The sequence below is a fragment of the Stegodyphus dumicola genome, chromosome 9, assembly GCF_044657685.1.
Source record: "Stegodyphus dumicola isolate Sdum_Otavi_A_Nest chromosome 9, ASM4465768v1".
In the NCBI taxonomy this organism is placed as follows: Eukaryota; Metazoa; Arthropoda; class Arachnida; order Araneae; family Eresidae; genus Stegodyphus; species Stegodyphus dumicola.
Genome location: NC_140776.1, coordinates 85,268,277 through 85,280,317, shown reverse-complemented (window position 1 = coordinate 85,280,317; position 12,041 = coordinate 85,268,277).

Genomic DNA, 12,041 nt, shown 5'->3' with positions numbered 1-12,041 from the left:
AAATTGACCACGTTCCTAAAAACGATCCTTCAGAGTGACCCTAGTGATCAGAGGGAAGATTGGCCGCAAGCCGTTGTCCATCAACTCCAAAACGTGATTCACGAGCATCGACAATTTCAAAATCTCGTTTATAAACAAATTGTCACGCTTCGAGCCCAGTTTCCGAACATACCAGATCCCATTGAAGAATTGGCGAATTCGGTGATTTTATATTTCGAGCAGGAACGAGACCTATATCGACGGCAGTTGGAGGAACGTCCTCACATCACCGAAGTGAAAGAACCCACTACTGTACCGGCCATTACGTATCCTACGGATCAAGTGGAGGAATTACAGCGGGAAGTGAAAGATTTACAAAACCAACTGGAAGTGTCTCGGTCTCGAAACCAAACTTTAGAAAACCAACTGGCTAAGGCTCTCGTAGCTCCGCAGGATGTAGAAATGTCCGATACTTCGAAATATAAACGAAAGCACGTATCGACGGTCGACGAAGACTATGTAAGAGGTCTGTCATTGAATTTACAAGAGGCCAAACACGCTTTAGATCGATGTCTAGACGAAAAAGCCCACTTGCAAAAGGAATTGGAACACATTAAAACCGAACCAACCCCTTCTCCCTACGTATCGTCCGATTTCAAAATGCTCAGCGACCTGTTTTATCAATTATACGTGTCCTATTTTCGATTACGATTTGATGTCGTGTACGGAAAAACCGTTTTTTCGTCGGAGGAATATATTAGATCCGTGCTGAATAAATTGGATTTCGTGGATCGAAGCATTCGATCCAATATGACTGTGAAAGAATGGACCGATGTTTTATTGCAATACATCAAATGGGACGTACAAACTCTGACAGGAGGGTTAGATTGGCAGGGGTCGCATACAGCCTACATTAAAGATGAATTCTTAACCTATTGCATGAATCAAACGATTGAAATCATTGAACGGTACGCGAAAGAATTGAGGAAACAGACCGAGATGTTTAGAAGTCCATAAAATAATAATAAAGGGGAACTATGGAATATTCAGAGTTAATCGATCGTATTCTTGCGCACCCGATTTTAAAAGCGGGGATTGACGAAATCGTTGAAAATAACCCGAGAACGTTAAACCTCGTGAGCCGGGATTGGAAAAATATATTAGCCAACAATCCTCAGTTTCAAGATTTTCAAGCTAAAGCGATCCCGTTCCAGCATCCCGTAGAAAAAGGTTATATTCAGATTGAAAATATTAAAGATTTCAATCATCATTATAATATTCTCGTAGCGGGGTATTGGGTTCTCTGCGCTACTAATTATAAGAGGAATCTGAATGCCCATTCTTTCATATGTAAACTCTGTCCTCCTCTGGTGGACATTACCAAAGCCGTGACCGCCGATCATTCCCAAATGCTGATTTCAGAACAATGTCGGTTCTTCATTGAAAAATGTAGACCTTCTCTCTGTAAAGCGTGTCGGCAAATGAGTCAACGAAATGACCTGAATTCTCAGATGTCTCAAAATCAATGGTGTTTACGCAAAACCAAAGTGTTTGATGGAACGACCCTTTTAAACGTGTTTCAAGAAACCCTGGACCAAGAATTTGTGAATAACGATATGTTTATTGGTATTTTAAATATTAAAATTAATTCGCGGTACTTTTACGAAACGGACGCTTTGTATTGTAGAGTAGGAGGCATTTGTAGAGATATGATTCTCTTTCAAGAAGATGCTCTGAATATGATCGAAAAACCCGTGTTTCAGTTAAATATTTTAGAACCTTCTTCGAGAAATATTATTAACGAAACCATTTCCACTACCTTCGATAAAGAGAAAATCAAAACTGAAAAGGTGGATCCAGACCAGGTTCCCATCAAAAGCAAGATCAATCCAGATCTGTGCAAACCATTCAAGAAAGAGAAGTCTAAGAAGGAGGCTGAGGATGTAAAAAGCAATGAGGATCCAGTCTATTTAGGTGAGGTTTCTGCCAGTTCTATGAAGAACAAGTTTAGTAAATTTGCGTATAAACCGTACGCTCTCAGGTCTCGTCGTGATCTGGATGATCTGGATTAGAAGTTAAAAAAAAAAAAAAACTTTTTGTTAATTTTTATCATGTCTTTAGACATGATAAAAATTAACTACCCTCCCCTTTTTGTCTGGGAATGTTGTCTCACTCTTTCGAAAAATAAACCGTGACTCATTCTTGGAATGATTGCCATTAGAAAGGATGAGTTATGGTCTATTTTTAGAAAGTGTGAGTCAACATTCCCAGACAAAAAGGGAAGGGGATTGTTAATTTTTATCATGTCTAAAGACATGATAAAAATTAACAAAAAGTTTTTTTTTTTTTTTTTTTTTTTTTTTTTTTCAGATTTTAAAAATTTTTTCCAGCCGACTCGATCAACAAAACCATCATTTTTTTTCAAGAATGTGTTCTCACTTATCTATTTAAGCCATTCGAGTTTCATTTCAGATCGTTTGATGCTGTGGCCTGTGTACAAGCTTCTACATGATGAAAACAGATTCTGTGTCAAGGTATATTACCATTTTGTTTTTTTTTTTTCCTTTTTACATAATAGAAATTTTTCTGTACTGACTTTTTAACCCCCAACCAAATCAATTTTTTTCTCCAAACCTTTTCGCATTTAGCAAGTTAGGACCCGCGTATCAGAAAACTGCATGGCATTTTTCATAATGAGATTATCGGGCAAATCCTTTCTCGTCAATTGTTTATTTAAAGCCGTTTCTTTGGGATACGTGATGCATTTGGATTGATAGAGATACGAAGATCCTGTTTCTTCTCCCATCACAACAATCGGTTCAGGGTGACAAATATCTTCTAACGTATAAAACCCAACCCCTTTCTTGTACGCGACATTCGAAATGACGGTTTCGGGAACGAGGTCTAAATTGGGTAGTTTATGAAAATCGAATAAACAATGCGCCAGCAGGAAATTGTAAAAAGGAGAGAATTCCGTTTTAGGGTCGACAAAAAGACCTCCATTCGCCATGTCGCATACCTTTATCTTGTCGAAGAGCGTCGCTACATTTGAATTATTAATATAGTGATATAAACCGCAAAGCCGTTGCTGAAGCGTGCTCTTGAAATGAACCATCATTTCTTCTTGCATCTTCGTGGTATTGTTCACGCCTAAACCAATTTCGTTCGTGTTGTCAACACTTAAATTCCGTAGCAGTTCGTAATGGAAACGCCGATCAAACACATCCATGGCGTTATTGCGTTTCAAGTCGGTCGGGTCTTGAGAATACAGGTGGTTGATATAGTGCTCGATGCACGGGTTTAGTTTAAATGTGAGATCGTCCAACTGGACGTCGTGTAAATCGGGTCGGAAATGTTTATCCAGGAACTCGCGCGTCGGTAAAATGACAGTATTTTTCGGAAACGAGAAATTTTCCTTCACAATCAGGAAAGGTCCAACGACCTTGGTATGCGATTCCGATTCCATTCGATGATAATAAATTTGCAATCCATAAGGATTTCGAAGATGGTTCAGGCAGAGAATATTCCGAAACGCCGAAATATTGTCCGACCCACAAGGAATTTTTCGATTACTAAAAATACAATTGGATTCGTTCATTGTCTTGGTTTCTGAAAATCCGGCAAGGGTCAAGAGACATGCGATTTTTTAACAAGTCTGGAGGCAAAGTCGCTAAACAATTTAAACAATTCGACATTCCTGTCAAACGAGCAGGGGAGGTCGCTAAAGTCGTCGCGAAGAATAAACCCCTTCAAAAAGTTTTTGATAAAGTGTTTAGTAAGAAAGCTCTTCTGACCGCAGGAGGGGTGACGGCCGTCGCGCTCGGTTCTCAATATGTCAACCAATACATTCGGGACAATTCGGGCTGTTTTCTCTACAACGGAGGGGACATGGTTTGTAAACTTAAAGAATTGAGTTGTTGTCAACCCGAACCTGTTCACGGGATCGAATCGTGCACGGGATTTCCTATTCAGCAATGGAATGCGTGTGAAGGGTACGACAACGAGAAAGAGGATACGTGTTGTCGATTATGTGATTGTCAATATCACGATTGTACACCGACGCAAGAATTGAAATGCCGTCGACCCACGATCGGAGAAGCTTTAACGCATTTCAGTCAAGACGTGACGGGTTCCATCACGAGTGGTATTTTAGATGTTTTGGGTAATATACCGTACCTAAAACCAATCTTGTTGGGAATCGTTCTTGTCATCATCGGCCTTATTATTTGGAAATTCGTATAAGAAAAGATGGATATCGTTACACTTCAATCCTTAAAAACTCCTATCGATCACTTTCTTCATCATAAATATCGTCCTCGACTGAATACCGTGGTACCTCAATATATAAAATTTCATAAATTTCCGCCCTTCACGAGCCTCGTCACGCTCGAACTGGTGCGCGATCCAGAAGTACGGGAAGCGGTGCGAGACTATATTCAAACGCTGTTTCGAGAAAAAGAGAAATACGGCTATTTGTATTTTTTGAGTGAACCAAACCTCGTACTTCCATTTACAATTCAATGGAATACAGAATTGGTCGTGGATCCATTGAACTTTTTTACTATCATTACGGAAATAGATCAGATAGCCGACCAGTTCGCTCAACGGGGAGATATGACGTACGAAATAACTCGCGTTGAAATACTCTATTTTTTAGTGTTGATTGTGAATATTCAACTCAATTGGATCACGGTTGATTATTTGCTACGATGTAATCAGATGTATGATTACTTGATTGCTGCTCCTAATCGAATCTTGATCAATTCCGAAATGGAAAAGAATACAATATGATCTCCAAGTTACGAAATGCTTCTTCTTCAACCCTCCTGAGCGATCTGAAGTAAAACTTCAAATGTTTAAATAGATAAGCGAGAGCCCATTCTAGAAAGAATTTTGAGATGTCTTGCCAATCGAGTCGGCTAGGAAAAATTTCTGAGAGCCCAGAAAAATTTCTGTAGATGAAAAAAAAAAAAAAAAAAAAAAAAAAAACTTTTTGTTAATTTTTATCATGTCTTAAGACATGATAAAAATTAACTCTCTCTTCTTTTTGTCTGGGAAGGATGTCTCACCGTTTGAAAAAACAAACCATAACTCATCCTTTCTCATGGCAATCATTGCAAGAATGAGTCACGGTTTGTTTTTCGAAACGGTGAGACATCCTTCCCAGCCAAAAAGAAGAGAGAGTTAATTTTTATCATGTCTTAAAGACATGATAAAAATTAACAAAAAGTTTTTTTTTTTTTTTTTTTAAGCTCTTAGAAATTTTTTCCAGCCGACTCGATTCACAAGACATTTCAAGATGACGTCATCGTTTCAAGAATTGTGTATATCAGTGGATAACTTTCGCACTTCTTGTGAGTTGAGTTCCTAGCTGAGCTAAGTCAATCACCATTTCTCAATCTACAGATATTTGTTTCGTTTTTTTCTCTTTACAACAGAACACATGGAGAGGAAACTGGTCGTTCCATAAATTCAATTCTTAACCGGACAATATCGAGAAATTTTCGAGCTTCCCGACTTAGGCGAATGACGATCGGGGACGATGAATTTCTTGGTACAATGATACCTTCTTCTTCTTCGGTTTCGAACGTTTCGGCCGAAAAGCATATTTTATGTCGAGCCAAAGTTAGAGCCAATTGAAAGAGTTTCAGATTGCCGTACCTGATTTCTGGATCCGTGGAACGATTCTGATGATAAAATTCCAGCCATGATTGAACCAGGTAAGGTAGATGAGCATAGGGTTTAGCAAGTGGAACTGGTTTTTCTTCTTCGATTTTGGTCAGACACCATAAATCATGAGGAATGGAAGCATATCGAACTCGGTGAAGCGCATGCTGACAATCGTATTCCTAACTCTCGAGAAACGTCAATTCGCTCACATCTGTGACGGAATGAAAAGACACGCCGTGTTTCTATTAGCAGGTTGTTTCGGATGAGATTCGAGCATAACATAACTTAAACATAAGAAAGCCTTTTTGTATTCAAACCCGATGATCGTCGAACAGAGTACGACCGGTTGAAGTGGATACGTGGTTTCTGGTTCGTAAAGAATAGGAATCCAGTGCACGGTCGTGGGGATGGCTTGATATTCCATGTACCGCTGATACGGTGATCGAACATATAAAATCGTTTCCGGTTCAGAACCGTTGACGACGAGTCCAATGCATTTCCCGTTAGGATTCGATCGAGTAGCATTTTCGAACCCGATTTGAAACGGGTATTCGATCAAGAGTCCGACCTTCTCAAGCGAATTTCTCTGATCGTACGTATTCAAAATATCTTGGACAATATATTGAGGAGTTTTTGAATGAGCGCCGTACTCTTATTGTACTCAATGGGAAACGGGATGGGTTTCTCAGGATTCACGGACGGTAAAAATTCAATAAAGGAAGACGGAAAAGCCGTTCGCGTTTTCAGAGGATCGTAATAAACGTCCGGTCGATCTTTCCATTCGTTGATGAAATTATGGACGAGGTCATTCTCGTGATGGACCTGGTTGGACAAAAAACAAAGACGATACCTTTTCCCTCCGTCATCTTCTGGTAAATGTAATCTGGGCCCGTTATCATCATCAAAGTAATGTCCTCCTGGATACGGTATATCCCATTCGTCTAAATATAGAATTGTATGATTATTTTGGGAGCGGTACACGTTTTCGAACACGGGATTTTGTAAATACCGTTCGATCGTTTTAGGATCTTTCACAAAAAATGGTGTGGCGAAAAGTTTGAAAAGATTGTGGGAGGATTCCGATGAATTCGGGATCATGGGGAAAATGACCCGTTCGTTTTCTAAAAGAAGGATCCATGACGCATTGCGTTGAAGAAAAACGGTACACGACAAGTCCGACATTTTACAATAGGCGGCTAGGGCGAGAACGAGTGGTTTCTGACTCGGGACGACTTTATCGAAATGAGCGAGTTTTCGAATCACAGAAGGTTGAAGCCGCATATGGGCTAAGGGAAAAAAATCGTATCTTGAATCACATTGAATCCTCCTAAATGCAAGCCATGAAATTGGCTATAAAGTGTAGCGTATTTATGAATATTCATTATCCTTTGTTTTTGAGAGGGTCGGATTAAAAAAAGAAGAAAATAGACATCTGAGAAAGTATCCGCAAGTGGAAAAGCTTACGATGAGCCTATTTTATAGTTGGCGTAGTATCCGAACTGACATTCGCTAAGGGGTCTAATAAAATCTAAAATCCATGGCTAGAGAATAGATGGGAAAGTCTTTTATGCTTCTGATAAAAACCGCTCGTTGTAAATCCAGAATCCATTGGTTAGAACAGATGCGGGAAATGTATTTGGAATTCTAATAAACAGACCAAACTGCCTCGAGTATCTGCAAGTAAAAAATCTTACGATGAGTCAATTTTATAGTTGAAGTAGAATCTTGGATCCATTAAGGATATTGATAGAACTTGTATGTAAATAGAGAGAAAGGAATGAACAAGATAAAATGAGTTATGAATCATTTCTCCGATCCGTTTTTGGATCTAATTATAAGACATTTATGCCTTTTATTCATACTATTCAGCTTTACTGTTTATTTGTCATTACATTAGTAATTTGTCTGACCATCTACATGATTTATGAAACACAGCAAGATAAACATTAGGAAAACTATGTTCCCCCTTCATGGTATTTGTTTTTCAGACATATATATTATGGATTAAGTTATTTCTTTATCAATAGCGTCAGATCCTGGCACCCATTCAAAAAATCATTAATAATAATTTAATATCATTAATAAAATTTTGAAACCTTCTAGTATAAACCTTTTTATCAAATTTTTAGTAAAATAACAAAGATCCTAAAATCCTTACCTTTTAAATCTAGTGTGTCCCATAGGACAAACCGGTTTGTCCTATGGGACACACTACATTTAAAAGGTAAGGATTTTAGGATCTTTGTTATTTTACGGTCAAGGAAAATTTAAAAGTTTTATGGAATCCTTATATTTTTTTAATCAATTTACTTTTTAGGTACCAAAAAAGGATTAGATTAAAAAATATAAGACGAAGTGAAAAATAATAGATAATAATTAATAATGAAGGGTAGGAGTCAAGATGGATACTGAGGAACCTACAATTTTATCTGAAAGGAAAAGAAAAAGAAAAGCATATTTGAAACATTATTGGTCACTGGAACGAGTAAAAGAAGCAAATCGATGGAGAAAACGAGAAAGGCGAAAAGATCCAAACGTTCGATTCAAAGAAAAAGAATACCAACGAATGAGACGATGGAAATGTTGGGATAACGCTCTTCCTAAACATAGACATAAGCCTGACAATACAGTATTCAAACAATGTCCGTCGATGGAGGAATGTCAAAATATTATTAAACGTATGAATATTTCGGAAGGAACACGAGCTAAGTATGAATTTTATTTTAATGAATTCTATGATTGGTATCAAAAACATGGTGACGGTATAAAATATCATTATAAAAGAGCACTAGAGATATATGAAAAGTATCTGACTGAGGAAAAGAGGAAATCGTATAATAAAATAAAAAATAAAATCGTGTTTTTATACCGTTTGCTCGGTGAAAAAAGGGAGCGCTCGAAACAAATTCATATTAAAAGATGTCAAGGTCCTCTTCTTACATTAAATGATCTCAAAAAACTTAGAAAAATAGTTATAGATCGCTATGAATATGAAGAGATGGCTTTATTTATTCTTGTCATTCTTGAAACTGACTTAAAAGCAAACGAAATTTTAAAACTTCTGAACGAAACAGATCTTCGACGACATTATGCAGAAAAGAAATTGGCATCGTCCAATATATGGGATCAACGTAATCGGTTTTTGTATGAATTTTTGGCTTGGGTTATTGCCGGCCCACTTTTCCCTCGATCATTAGATGGTTGCTTAAGAAAATTAAAACGATTCTTTCAAAAGTATTTTCCGAATCGATCCTTTAGTCCTTCCTTTACCATCATTAAACGTTCTATGAAAATTGCAGGTTATCGTAAATATATACAAGAAGAAGCTAAAAAGGAGATGGAATCAGTAACACAAGAGTCTATTCTTTAAAAAACTTTCAAAAAATATAGGGATCATTGCTTTTATGGATTGAAAAAGATAACCAGATTGGATCTTCAAAAGCACTTCGTAATCTGAAGTAGAACTCAAAACACTTAGATAGGTTAAAAAAAAATAGGATAATCATTTCTTTCTAGTAAAACGAAAAATAATTAAGAAGGAAAAATCTCTTACCTTTATTGAAGCATTTGTCGTAACGTAGAAGCTGCGTTGAAAGATGTTACCTCTTCAGCAGTACAGACTGATCTGTAGGGAATGTCGGATTGTTTAAATAGATAAGTGAGAGTCTGGATAATTAAAAAACCATAAGGATCAAGTCGATTAAATTGGTAGAAAAAAAAATCTCTCTTTTCGTCCGAAATTGATGTCTTCAATTTTTCGAAATTGTGAGACATCATTTTCGGACGAAAAGAGGGGTAATTTCTAATTGCACCCAATGTAAGATAGAGTCATGGTTTGTTTTTTCAAAAAATTTGAGACATTTTCAGACGTACATTTTTTAATGATCCAGTTCATTACGGATCCCGATAAAACCGAGCTATATTCCTATGCACACACTGAGGTTTTCCTTGAATCATAGCCTTTACTTGTGGAAATTGACACATGCATTCATGCTGATTGAACCCCCTATAGATAAATGTACCATTTTGACAAACGTCTTTCGCCAATTCTCCACAATCCGGTCCATTGTAAAAAGCTGGATCCGTACAGTAACACGACCACTGATAGAATCCATTTTTTTCGGTAAGAATAATCATACCTCCTTTTTCAGTTTGACACGGGTAAGGATTCAGTTTGGGCATACAGAGTCCTCGAACACATTGCATTTCTTCCCCGTTTGTGCAAAGAAAATCACATGTATCCACACACCGGACTTTTTCTCGTCGACAATCTTTAAGCGGTATAGATTCGTTCATGGAGATGGAATCCGATTCTATGACAGAAGTAGGAAAGAAAAATAGAAAGAGACCAAACATCATCAAGAATATATACATTTCAGCCATCTTTTTTTTTTCTTTGGACAAAAAACAAAGGATAAGGATATGGAAAGACGAGTTGATCAACACGAAGAACGTCGATCTTGTCGTCAAACGGCTCTTCAGTCTAAAATTAATACTTGGCGAGATGCTTGTACGGCATGCTTTAAAATCATGGATGATTGGGCCACGATCGATTTTAAAAAATTCCATTTCATATTTGAACGATGGGTCTCGATTCTCAATCGTATCTTGGAAAATCCAATTCGTCGATTGGACCGTTACGAAATGTCCATGTATTATTGTGAAGAGCCAGGAGGACCCAAAGAGGTTATTCAGTTATATATTAATGAAACCGAAACCGAGGAAGGAAAAATTCCCGTCTACGTTATTTTTAATCTTTTCGAGTTTATTAAAATTCATCGCAATTACTGCTTAAACTATTCCACTTCGAACAAGATGCTGGTAGATCAAAACAGGGGCACGATCAATATGAACACCTATTATGCTAATCAGGTCAATGTAGATCAAACTCGATTTTATCGTAATGAAACGACATGGCAATTAGTATTCATTTTTACTTTACATGCCTTGGCTCATTTAGATGTGTTTGATTTATACGATCACGCTTACTATGATACACACCAGCACGTTCGAGATTCAGTTTTCTTCCGATTATATTTCTATGGACAAGTCATTTGGGGAATATAAAGCAAAAAAAAAAATGTCTTATCCTTCCAAAGTTCCTATTGAGTATGTTCAAAAAGTGTTAGAAGAGAAATTAAATCGAAACGTGCGTCGTTCTGAATTGACAGGGACATGTTCGTTGGGGCACGTTTTATTCGACTTGTCTCATTTACAAAAATTTTTTCCCCGCTATAGTCCAGAAGAGTTTATAAAGTTTCGAGACAATAAATTTATAATCATTCCGGGAAATTACTGGTATGACGCTATGAGTGAAGAACCTCGTGTCCAAGACTATGTAAAACGTTTCTTAAACCGTAATAAAGTAGAAATAAATCCAAATATGCGGCGTCGATCTCAACGTCAACGTTCTAGAAGTCGATCGAGAAGTCGATCTCAAAGTCCAACGAGAGTCCGAACACGATCTCAAAGTCCAACAAGAGTCCGAAGTCGATCTCCAAGTCCAACAAGAGTCCGAAATCGATCCCAAAGTCGCTCTTCGAGTATAGATATACCCATTCGGCATTACTTGGCTCCTCTACCCAAACAAAGAGGGAGAAAGAGAAAGTCTAAACTCAAAGCTCGTGTTGGCTACGATCAAAAGTTTATAAAAGCCCTCGAGACAAACGAATCAGGTCTGATTCTAAAACCGACTCGAGGAATGGATCGAGATTTAAATTTGCCGGGATCTATTTGTCGGGGTATTCGCCAAGTCTGTCGCTACAAGGATCCTCAAACGAAACGTTACATCAATTTTGTTCGTGACGGGAGTGAAGACGATGAGTACGTGCTGCAACTGGAATATTAACAAATGATGGGATTTTCTAACGGATTAAAAGCCAGCGGGACAAGAGCCTTCCAGTGATCCGAATAATATAAATTATAAGGATCGTAATCATATACATAAGACGGTAAAATGGCTTTATCGGTATGATTCTTCCAAGCATAATCATCTCGAAGGGACAATAATACTGATTTAGAAGTGCACGGTGACAATAAACCTTGAATCATGCGTGTTTCCAGTAAAAGAGATGAACGGGGTCCAAAATATTCGGGATCCATAATTTGATGAGTGATCTTGGCCGTTTTATAGTTATACACCCATAGTCGTATGGACTGGGGTAAATATCGAGTACTTTCGTCGTGAGTTAAGTTCAAAAATTCTCGAATGGCAGGAATGTTACTATTCAGATACATTATGAAATTATAAATTTGTTCTTCGAACATCTTGTATTTAAACATATCAAATTCAGCAAAATGGTGACTGGACAGTTTAACACGAAAACATTTTTCCGGATATTGATTTATATTAAAATCTTTAGGATCGATTTGTCGTCGAATAACCAATTTAC